We start from the raw sequence: 12,373 nt of genomic DNA, 5'->3' as shown, positions 1-12,373 counted from the left end.
AAGTGCCAGTCCATCCTTTCTGTCCCTACAAAATATTTTCATAATACAAAATAACAGCAAGATCTTAATTTAAAAGTTTATGGATTCCATGTTATTCTTCCACGTGAATTGCCTGACTTTGATGACAAAATGTATTCAAGAGTTGTTTGTATGCATCTATAATGATTTCTGCAGAGTTTGTGATTTTTTTAATTTTATCTTATCTGTTGAAAAGAATAGTATAGAAATTAAAGATATTCCTGGTGATTGTCTGAAAAAAGTATCTATGTTTGTATAAAGTCCATAATCTATTTCATTGTCTTCTAGATATAATACTTTGAAGTCTACATTGTTTTATAATATATAGGTTCATTAATAAATGTGTCCTTTCAGATTACTTTCCATATAGGAAAAGTTTAAGATTCCTTTTTCCTAAGTCTTTATATTATTTTATTTCTTTGGGATAAAAAGATAATGTTATCTAATTTCAAGTATTGTAAAGGTTATGCTATGTAAGGGCCTTTCGAAGGTGAAAGTTTAATACACTGATGTCAAACTAACCTTTAATTCTATGAATTACAGGTTTTGTTACACTTGTATTTTTGTAATCAACTTTTTAATAACTGTTTTTCATTGCATTTGAAGAATGAAAAATATGGAATAATTCACATATTTTCATGCCATCCTTGTGCAAGTGCCATGTTAATGTCTGTATTGTTGTAATTTGTGTAGACTTGCTGCTGAAGCATGGAGTATCCTCTAAATTTAAGTAGTTAACGATGTAATCTTTATACAGGCATATATCCTTGGTTGCCTATTTGTAACAAGGAACCTTTATTGTTACTAAAAATGCTATTGATCTTATTTCTCTAAATTTCTATGTATAGTGGAAAAAACTTATATTGTTTGGTCGATTGCTCATATTTGCAATTTTTTGTCAATGACTATTTTGTCGTTTTCATTTTAAATTTGATCATATTTTGAAGCCTTTATAGCTAAGTTCAAAGGTAATGGCTTTTCAAGTACTTATTTATCAACTGAGTTAGCTTTGTGGAGCTAATGGATTCAAAGTAAGCCTTGCTTAAGAGCTACTTCTAAACTTCTGCAGCTTAAAATTTTCTAAATGAGGTCTCAGTGGTACAAATGTCTTTCTGTCCCTTCACCCTTCTTCCATGTAGGAACAGACCAACCAGAATATCTTACCTGACAGCATAGATTGTCTTACTGGAACAAAACTAATCTTAGTTACAAGGGTTCATAGAGATATGAACACTTCAGACTTAATTCTTCAGAATAGAAGGTATTTTATCAAAATATAATTGTTTATTATTCCTATCATTTCAAAACTAGCTAAAGCCAAGAATGTAAAAAAATGTTCATATTCATGTTTACCTAATATCCTGGCCTGTCTACCATCCAACCAGGCAGGAACTTGCACTACTGACTTTCTATCACCAAATATTTCCAAAACTCCTGGAGAAGTCCATATGTTTTTCCTCGATATTAGGCCTTAAATTGGTAATGTTTTAAACAAAGTGTTTCCTCTTGCCTCCAGGCTGTAAATTTACAAATGGTAAAGTTTTAGGTCTAACTCTACCAAAAACTGAGGTAGAGATAATGGAATAATACTTTAAAACAGAGTTGCCTTTGATGCCCTAACCACAACGGAACATTGCATAACAATTTCTTGTATTATATATACATATATATTTTATATTTATATGTGCTGATCTTAAATTTCACACAGTGAATCTTACTAGAATTCATTGGTAATTTGACAAATAAATTTAAAATTATTCCCATAAATAGATTGGAACATAAATAATTAGGTTTAGAATATATATTAGAATATAAAAAGTATCAATGCAATGTCTTCGGTATAAACTTGTGATACCTTCTAAGTGTTCTTGGTCTTCTGAATTCACATAGTAAAAAAAAAAAGCAGTATTGTTTTCCTCTAATCTAGAAGAGATTTTACACTGCTGATGTGTTTCTTGTGTTAACTCGCTAGTCCCAAAGTGTTTTTTTTCCATATTTCTGAAGCGTTCTTACTGATTATACCCAAATTTTTGCTGATATGATGCCTAAAAGCTATTATTCTTCTGCAGTACCCATGGGTATGAGGATATCAGGTCCCAGTTACCTGCATCATCAGATAACATGGGCAAGACTTCTCACCTTGGCCCATGCAACATGCTAAGAGAAAGTAATTGAAGACCCATCTCATTTTCTCATTTCCTATAATATTTCAGTGCCCAATTCCTTGCAGGAATTAGCAGTAAACAATTGTGAAATGTAAGGCAACTTAAAATGAAAGATGAGATCACAAAATATGACAGAAAGTACTGTAGTTCAAACTTTCAATTTACAGATGACCAGCCCATATGAGTAAACAAAATCACAAATGTCACAAGATTATTTTTAATACCCCTCTCCTAATGATGAATGGAAGATTTCAGTCCAGCATAAGTAGGCCGAAAAATAATTCCTGAATGTTAGATCCATAATTGTTCTACCAAGGCTAGGAAATCTTGACTTGGAGTTCAAATATAATTTCGAAAACCATTAATTGAGAAGACCCTTAGTACTTCAAAACACTGGTACTTCAGTAAAACTTGGTTCTGTAGTCTAAAAATGTTGTCATTCTCAAACCAATGATAACATACATTTAATCTCTTGAAAGTATATTCCTTTTCAAATAAACTTTTTATAATCATATTCACCAAAATAACACTTGACAAGTAGATGATAGTGACATTAAGTTTTTCAAGTGTAGGAATCAAGTTACAATAGAGTTGATTTGTTTACCCAGCACTAATGACAAATAAGTTCAACCATTCATTAAAGTGTAGAAATAGTATCTCGCACCATTTGCGTTGTTCAGTAGGTGCCTTCCAGAAATGTGTTAAATACATCAGCCTCCCATAATTCAAACCCAAATATTAGCTAATAAAGTAAATTTCATCATATAAGAAGGTACATTTTAAAAAGTCACTAATAGTTGCCTTATCATGTGTTGCCTTATCATATATTTTCCCTATCTGTCTAACATAGTAAGAAATATGACTTTAAGTCTTGAATATGAGTACTGATCAGAGATGTGACAAACATAAAATCTGTCTTCTATTGTTATCATATTCCTCTACAGTAGTAAATTTATTTTTCTTCTTTTTCCAAAATTTATAGGTAGTAGAAAATATCATCCCATGTAAAATAAAATAATCACACACCATTGTACAAAGCCATTTATAAAAACTGGTAGTTAGCTATAAATTCTAAGTGATGTTTAAACTTTCTTGTTGACTAAAGATTAATCTTCCAAAACGATGAGAATAAAATCATGTCTTGGTGCTTCACGTCTCCAGTCTTGCAAATTGTTATTGCAGATGAATGAATTATTGAAATATAAGCTGACATCATTTCAAATATATGTGGGATTGAAACTTCTTGGAATGTATTAACAGACAGTTTAACAGAACGACTATCAGGAAGTTGAAACCAGAAAGGAATAATAGTAAAGACATAAAATGAATGAAAAATGGAACAAGGGGCAAGTACAGCTAGAATACTCAATGTACACATGTAATAAAGGAAGTCCTAAATCTGCAATAAATCTTGGAGAAAGGGTTGGTTGAGAATGATAGAAGGAGTGACTCTGATCCAGGAGCATTGGACAATTAGGTGGACATATTTAATTGTAACACAAATGCACAACCTTTTGAAATTCAGTTAAAAACACAACTACAAACAAAAACACACAAAAATCACAACCAAACAGCAATGCTTAGAGAGTATGTATATGAGCTCACAAAATTTTAATCAGTTAATGAAGGGCAGTCATGGGAAAACAAACAAAGCTGTCCAAAGAGGGCAGTTTGGGGTAGGGGAGAATCTTGAACAGATTTGAATAGATTGTCAAAGGTTATAAATCACCTACATCGACTGCAAATATTTTCTTCTGTGAGTATTCTCTTTTTTTGGGGGGGTCCGGTCGTGGGGCCTGAACTCTGGGCCTGGACGCTGTCCCTCAGCTCTTCAGCTCAAGGCTAGCGATCTACCACTTGAACCACAGCTCCACTTCCGGCTTTTTTCTTTTTGCTTATGTGATGCTGAGGAATCGAACCCAGGGCCTCAGGCATGCAAGGCAAGCGCTCTACCCCTGAGCCACTTTCCCAGCCCCCACACTTTGAGTATTCTTTATCTGAACTGGTTACTCCAGTCCCGAGCTACACTTTATAGCTTGTGAAGATAGAATGGAAGAAACAAGGTCAAGATCCCATTACACCACTGGAGAGAAAACAGTCCTGTATGGGTTCTCTCACCTTTCTTCACTACCTTCACTACTCTTTTCTCATACTTTTATTAAAGTAAGTGATTTTGAATTACATCTTCCCTTCTTTTTCAGAGAATTACTGTTTAGTAATTAAATGTCAATTCACAAATTTTGATGTCTTTTTTAAAAAGAACTTTGAATTTAAATTCCACTGCAACCTTGTTTCACACAGTGAGAGTATATTTCCTGGGTAAGGACAATTCTCAAGAGAACCTACAGGATTTACAGCAAGGTTTGTGAGGCTTGTTTGTTTACTGTGAAAATGAGCCATATTCACCCACATTGCTCCCTCTCAACTAAGTCTACACGGATTTCTTTGCATGAAAGCCTATTTTCCCAGACAATTTTAAATGTTCTTAATAGGCTAAGTTGTTAAAAAGTTTGAACAATTAAAATTTACCTGTCATAAATTTTAAAGCTCTTTTGAAATTCCTTTATCAGAATCTTGAATTCACCAATCATAATCCCGCCCTTACCAACAAAAAGAGTTAACATGTTGTTTTCATGATATAGTATCCATGAAACTACTATTTTCCAGTGCCTTTGTTATGCATATATATGACCATATAAGCTGATGCTGAGCAAAATGAACTCCAAGATATGGAAAAAGAAATATTTATTTGCAGTTGTTGTTTTGATGAACTATGTGATTTCTATTTTCTTTGAGATTTTCCCCTAAGGTTTATCCTCTGCTGTGTTTGATTTTGGTACCCTGTGTATTTTGTATACATTTACCTTAATTAGTTAAGGGAACAGGTACAAAAAAAACGGTGAGGCAAAGGACAAAGAGCAAACCAATGCAATAGCAATTCTCACAAGACAATAAGTTGGAAATGTACATTACAACGTCTGAGGGGTATTGTGATGAAGGAAAAACTGTGAGAAAAATGAGAGAGGGGATAACAAGTTTGAAAAGTTATGTATTCAGTACCTTCCAATGGCTATAACCCCAGTGCACATCACTTTCACATTAAAATTAAATTTAAAAAATAAGCTGATGAAATAAATTTTCACTGTTTTGGTATAGTAAATATTATTCTTTATGTAGTAACTTTTTAAAAATCAGTATTATTTAGCATCTAATTTGAATTAATTACCTCTTCTTTATCAGAGGGTCATCAACTTGAATGATATCCAACTAGAAAATTTTTTCACAATATACTTGCCAATATTTTGAAAATAGAATAAATTTAGTACTTTCTTATACTAAAAGAGAAAACAGTTTAATTCTATGGAAACCCATAACTTTTAAAAGTTAATAAGTTGTTAAGAGGACAGAATGTATGTGTTCTTCAAAATTCCTATGACTAATAACTACTCATTTTCAAATTCTGAACATTCCATTCCTGAGAGATTCAAAATATACCTGTTTGCATGTTATGTAATTCTGCAATAGGTGCATTTTCCAATGGGGTGTTACAGACTGAGAAGTGAACAGAAAAAGAGCCACATTCTGATAAAGGATAAAACTATGAAGCATGTTATAATTAATTCTTCAAGAGTAAGCAGTTGTTTGTCAGATTAAGCTATTATTTCTTGACCATCAATCACAAGATTTATGCCATAAAGTCATCCTACACCACCAGTTTCCAACTTGTAGGGTGCACCTCAAAATTCCCTTAATTCACATCAAGAATAGCTTATCTCCATTGTGAAAATACACTGCACCTCTGCTAATGTGATGCCCTCCGTGTTCTGGAAAGAACACCACTATAAACTGGGTTGCATCATTTTTCCTCCACTGGTATTCTTGGAAATATTATTTATATTTATACTTTTTAAATATCATAGATAATAAGGATGCTAAGATTGTAAGATTACAGTTAAAAGCCTGTGAAGACTCAGGGTCTAGGTTGAAGGGGCAGAATGATGCAGGCTCCGGCCTCAGGATTATCTGAAGACCGAGTTTGAGTATTAGGAAAGCTCTTGGCATGCCGGGCTAGAGAGGGAAAATGTTCTCTCTCCATATCTCAAAACACATGTCACAGACTGCTGGGAGCTGAGGAAGTAGCTCTTTTTCTTGCTTAATCATAGATGAACAGCTAGTCAAGCATTTTCCTGACTGGTTTGAGCTTGCACTAAAATAGTTTAGATAATAATATACCAAGACATTGTCTCATAGGTCAAGTAAAAATGTACTTGTTGAAATTTTTGTGTCAATGTCTTCTGACCAAATTTTGGCAAAGATCATGCTTGCTTGTCGTTAAATACCACTAACAATAAAGCACAGCATGTAGTGGCAATTGCTGTTTGCACTCTGCATTCCCAGTGTCCTGGTGATTTCGTTACCCTTACCCAGGGACCCCAATGCACTAGACATTGGCAAAGGCCCACCCAGGCCGGAAGGTTCTCTAGATTCTTATCTCCAATAAAGTTCTTAGGAAAAGCCAGACACAAGTGAGCTGAGTTTGAGGTGGTAGGGCACGGGCCTTGAGCATAAACAGGCTCAGAGACAGTGTCCATTCCCCGAGTTCAAGCCCTAGGACAAACAAATAAAACAAAAACGAAAATAAAACAAATCCCAAACCTAGCATTTTTCTCACTGTATACAGAGGCACGTAATTAAGGAAATTGCTTCCTGTCTTACATACAGGTAGAAGAAAGAAGATGTCACACAATTATTCTCTTCATACCATGTTATACAAAAGCCTCAAAAAATCGCCCTTTTTCTAAATTTATAAATTAATATCATCCATTTTTTGCCAACTCTGTCTACATTATTCACATTATCATTCACATTATCATTTTATACATGAAGTTTTGGAATTATCTACTAACTGAGTTCTAATTATAACTCTCATGAAAGAATATTCTAGGCAAATAGCATGCAAGAAACATTTGTAAATTTGTCAATTAAACCCTCTACTTAAAAAGGATTTTGTAGTATCTGATAGAATATGAAATTACAAACAAAACCTAAACATTTATTTTAAATCTAAACTCTAATTTAGCAAGATCTACATAGTGCTACATTAGATTAACTTTGCTATTTTTCCAAGCTTAAGCTTTTGTAATCCTTCTTCCTTTCCTTGGAATCTATCAGAATGATGATCACTTTCTTTTTCACATTTTGGATGGGAATCATGAGCCATTTTGCATCTAAGAATGTTCATGAATGAAGAGAAAATTTCAAACACAACTGAGGATTATATATGAGTTGCATTTCAATAGGAAACATGACTTCTCAAAACATAATGACAAAATTAGCCCAAACTTACAATTTTGTATTCATTTCTTGTTTGGTTTGTTTTATTAAGACAAAATTATACTACCTGGTCCAGGGAAGGTATCACTGTGTAATTCCACTATCTAATCTCCTGTCTTAGTCTGAGTGCTAGAATTCTAGCCTTGTATCACATTGCCCCTCCATAGTTTCTTGGTTTATTTAATCTAGATACAGACTAGCAATTCTGAATTTCTCCAGTAATATTATCCACTATACTGCTCAGAGTGTTCTTGTGCTCTTTTCAAAGATGTTCTAACATTTGACACAGGATTTGAACATTTTCAGATGCACCTGAAGCAGTCTCTGATTCATTCCTCCATGGACCTGATGACATTAATAATGATTACTTGACTCTATTACTATCTCTGGTCTCTATCTATGTAATATTCTTAAACTTTTTGAAGAAGATTCACTTGAGGACTTTCTAACATTAAAAATTATCATTTGATTCTAGTCTTACTCGGGACATATTTTCTATTGTTTTGTAAATTTTTCCACATATTCTGAGAGTTGCTTAATATGTGTATTTGTGTGTGCACATATAAGTGTCTCTGTATATATGTGTATGATTGTATGTATGTATGCAAAAGCCTCAAGATCTTATTCAGCAATCTTGCTCATGACTGGTATTCCAATACTTGAGCCATTCTTCCAATCCAGCTTTTGTTATAGTTTCTCAAAGACTGTTCTGCCCAGGCTGGATGCAAACTGACCTTCCCCGACACCTTTACATTCTTAGGTTTTATTTCTCCAGGAGTATCAACTTTTAAATTACAAACATTTTCGTGAGTGTAAAGGCTAAGCTGTAGCCTAGATTTTTAACTTAAGAATTCATATAAAGATACATAAGCATGCACATTATATATGTTGTGTGTACACTGTTAGAAGTGTGATCCTAAGCTGGATGGTGGTGAGATCTTCAGATAGGGTTCAAAGCCAGGCCGGGCAGGAAAGTCCCGGAGACTCTTTTTCCAATTAACTACAAGAAAACTGAAAGTGGCACTGTGGCTCAAGTATAGAGTATTAGCCTTGAGCTGAATAGCAGAGGGACAGCTCCCAGGACCAGTGTTCAATTGCCAAGACCACCACCAACAAAAAATACATAAGTAAAGGAAAGAAAATAAATGTGATCTTATCCACCAGTTCATGGCTAGTATAATCCCTGCTCTCTCAGGATGGACTTTTTTTTCCAATTAAGCCCATGCTCTTATATCTGAGTTGCATTGGAAAGAGAATTATGCTTCCATTCTACTGTCTACAAAGTTGCGTGATTAGCAAGCGTGATTTAGAAAGGGAGTGGCCTCATACTTCCTGTTCCACGTACGTGTAATGCTTTCTCTATATCACTCTCAAATCTACATACAGGACATGGATTTATTGTTTCAACGTGGTATTATTTGTAGAATCTTCTATAGTGCATTGAACACTTATACTTAAACACAAAACTTCTCTTTCTCCTATTATTGCTATTGTTTCCTTACTGTTATCTCATGAACAGTTGGGAAATAATGCGCAGCACATACACTCACAAAAAAATGATCTGAGAACCTTCTTCCCATTTAAAATTCACCTTAATTTATAGAGAACTTACAAAGTTTAAACTCAATATACTAATGGAAAATGTATTTAAAAGCAATATAAATTTCATATTTTCTCTTTACTAAGCTGTCTCTGAAACACGTGTAACCTCAGATCAGGGTGTCCTTGTGTTATTTCGGTGAAGCAAGAAAACATTCATTATACCTCAGGCAGCACTGTAGATTGTTCCTGGAAGTAACTGCTACTGGATGTGGAAACTGATCCCAGGAGAGGAATGGAACATAGAGGATTGACAAAGTTCAAGTTAACTTGTGCTTTCCTTTTTACTGTACAAGAAAATCCCAAGGCTTGAAGGAAACTCTGTCTCCGACTTTTTCGTGTGTGTTTTTACTCATATATAACTTTTCTGTAAACTTCTAATTGAGAATATTACAAAAAGAAATAATGTGCCATTTTAAGGCCAGCATAGAACAAAAAGAAATAACGTTGTTTTAAACATGTTCTACTGCAGGGACTGGTAAGTTGCCTTAGTGGTAGAGCACTTGCCTTGCATGCATGAGGCCCAGGTTTGATTCGTCAGCACTATATAAGCAAAAATTAAGCCAGAAGTGGTGCTGTGGCTCAAATTGTAGAGCGCTAACCTTGAGTTGAAGAGCAGAGGGACAACGCTCAGGCCCAGAGTTCAGACCCACGACTGGACCCCCCCAAAACTGTTCTACTGCTAGGAAACAAAGACATGGAGGTTTTAAAGTCTCTTGTCGCTGGTATTTTCACCCCTGAGATGATTTTCTTGTTTCAGGACTCAGTTATCATTTCCTTTAATTTGGTCCGGAATTCTCCATAGCAATAAGGATTTCAAAAAAGCATCCAGTGAGTATGATCAGCAAAAGGAACCTCTTCTCAGACCAGTACTCCTTTAAGGAAATATTTGGGTTTTTTTTGTTTGCTTGTTTTTTTACTTTGTGTTGGTTATGGGGCTTGAACTCATAGGCTGGATCCTGTCCCTGAACAGTTTTGTTTCCTGCTAACCTGCCCCCAAAGCTAGTACTGTACTGCTTGAACCAAAAATCTACTTGTGGCTTTTTTTGCTGTGTAATTACAGATAAGAGTTTGACAGACTATCCTGCCAGGGTTGGATTCGAACTAAGATAGTAAGAAAGCCAAGCGACATCAACTGTATAGACGTCTCTCTTCAAAGAAGAAATATTAGATGTTTATTGTAAAGCTAATATTTGACATTTTTTTTCTTTTTTTATTGTGAGAATACCTTACAGAGCAGTTACAATTAAATGGGCAAGATAACGTGTACATTTCTTATCACGCATTGTTGCCTCTTCTTTTTTTCCCCTTCCCAGCCCTTCCCATACTCCCCCTCTCTCCCCATACCATCCTCCCCCCCCAACAAAGTTGTAAAGTTCGTTTTTTGACATAAGGACTTGTACATCTCATTGTTGTAATGGGTCCACCTGTATCCCTAAATGATTTGTTTTTAGAGAATATGTCCAGCACAGATTCCATAACATAACTCACCAAATGTAGGTGCACTGAATCATTTTGGAATTAATTTTTTTGCTTGGGAAGATTATTGATCTTGTCATTCCTTCTGGGGAAACTTAAAGTCATATTTTGCCTTTTTGTTGGTTGTGGGGTTTGAATTCTGATCCTGGGCACTCTACCACCGCTCTTCAGTTCAAGTTGAGCACACTAACACTTTAGCTACAGCACCACTTCCGGGTTTCTGGTGGTTAATTGAAGATTAGTGTCTCATGGGCTTTCCTGACAAGGCTGGCTTTGAACCACAATCCTCTGGTCTCAACCTCCTGAGTAGCTAGGATTACAGGTGTAAACCACCAGCACCCATTTCATATTTGCATTTAAGTGCATTGAATGACACTGTGTAGACAAAGAATGAAAATTTTAACCAAATGATGACATTGCAGCTTTTCATAAAAATTGAGGTAGCAGTAAATATGTCCTCCTTTTCCATTTTGTTACATTAATGACTCATGAGCTATGGGACCCTTACATTAGCATCCTGTGACATCTGTATAGGTGTATTTAGTATCAGGAAATGTTCATAGAGAAATATAGAAAGACTGAGATTTTTAGAAAAAAAAGGAGATAAGGTATGAAAGAACAGCATGGAAGGAGATACATTTAGGGAGTTCCGGGAAGATGACGGAGGAGAAGCTGGAGGCAAAACAAGCTCTCCCATAGAAAGCAGTTTTAGAGTTCCAGTGAACAGTCCTAAGCCAGAGAATCACACCAAGTGTGCCATCACAGGACAGAGAGTTAGGACAGAGAGGGAAAATCCAGGCAAGGAGACAGATCTGAGCTCTTGCCAGCAGCTGCTGGTGCGACGGCAGCATTGGCACGGACAGCGGTGGTACCCCCATACCAGAAACAGAGAGAGTCTGGGGACGAAAGAGCCAGACACAGCAAGTGAGCGGATTCAACTCAACACCAGCAAGAACCGACAAGGAGCAGACATCTTCATCCTGCAGTTCGCAGACCAGAGACGGCCCAGGAAGCAAGAAGGCGTTAGTAGAAGTCTGACGCCCACACTCCTTCTCAGGGAGCAGAGGATTGAAGGCCACTCCTCCCCCCCCCCCAGTACCAGAGATCTCCATCTTGGATACCGACAAAGCTTGGCTGAGCTGCTAACTCCAACTCAGGCCTTGGAATAAAACTAGCATCATTTAGCAGGTCACAAGAACTTAAATGCGTGACTTGCCAGACTCAGCTCTACCCAGGGAAAAGTCACCCAGTTCAGGCACCAGACATAGGGGTGTCTTTCTTCATCGTGTAATCAGAGCCAGAGGCTGCCCCTCCTTTTAGCAGCTTCAACATCAGTTAACAGAAACCCTGAGAGTGGCTCAAGGCTGGGCTCTATGAGTTTCTCACAAACTAGTCCCTGGGAAAAGCTACTGTTTGCTGAAAAGCCTCAAGTCTACAAAGAACCTAGCCTCATCACAGCATCTCCAAATTTGAGGAAAAAACCATCTCCCTCTTTTGTGATACTCAAAGCACACCCTGCTCCCATTGAACTAACTTGGGGGGAGGATCGAAAAATCCTGGGTAAAGCAGAGTATTTTTCTGCCTGTCCAAACAAACTGACTTAAGAAACCAACCAAGCCACAGGACCACAAGCAGATCAGAGACTCCAACCAGAGGCTGATTACAGACAGAAGGGAGATACAGGATTTTTCCCAACGCTCCTAAAAAAATCAATGAATTTTTTTTCATCTTCTTTTTTTTTATACCTTTAACGAAAAAAAAAATTTTTCTTTTCTAAA

At 36.0% G+C, this 12,373-nt stretch overlaps 1 pseudogene; it reads right to left on the bottom strand.

Annotated features, from left to right (window-relative positions):
- Nucleotides 1-628: 628 nt before the first annotated feature.
- LOC138825029 (U6 spliceosomal RNA) lies at nucleotides 629-728 on the bottom strand (annotated as a pseudogene).
- Nucleotides 729-12,373: the final 11,645 nt, after the last annotated feature.

Source organism: Dipodomys merriami, unplaced genomic scaffold, assembly GCF_024711535.1.
Source record: "Dipodomys merriami isolate MVZ:Mamm:240054 unplaced genomic scaffold, mDipMer1.0.p SCAF_1323, whole genome shotgun sequence".
NCBI classification, from domain to species: domain Eukaryota; kingdom Metazoa; phylum Chordata; class Mammalia; order Rodentia; family Heteromyidae; genus Dipodomys; species Dipodomys merriami.
The sequence above is the reverse complement of the archived record's forward strand: the minus strand, read 5'-3'. Positions and strand labels throughout refer to the sequence as shown.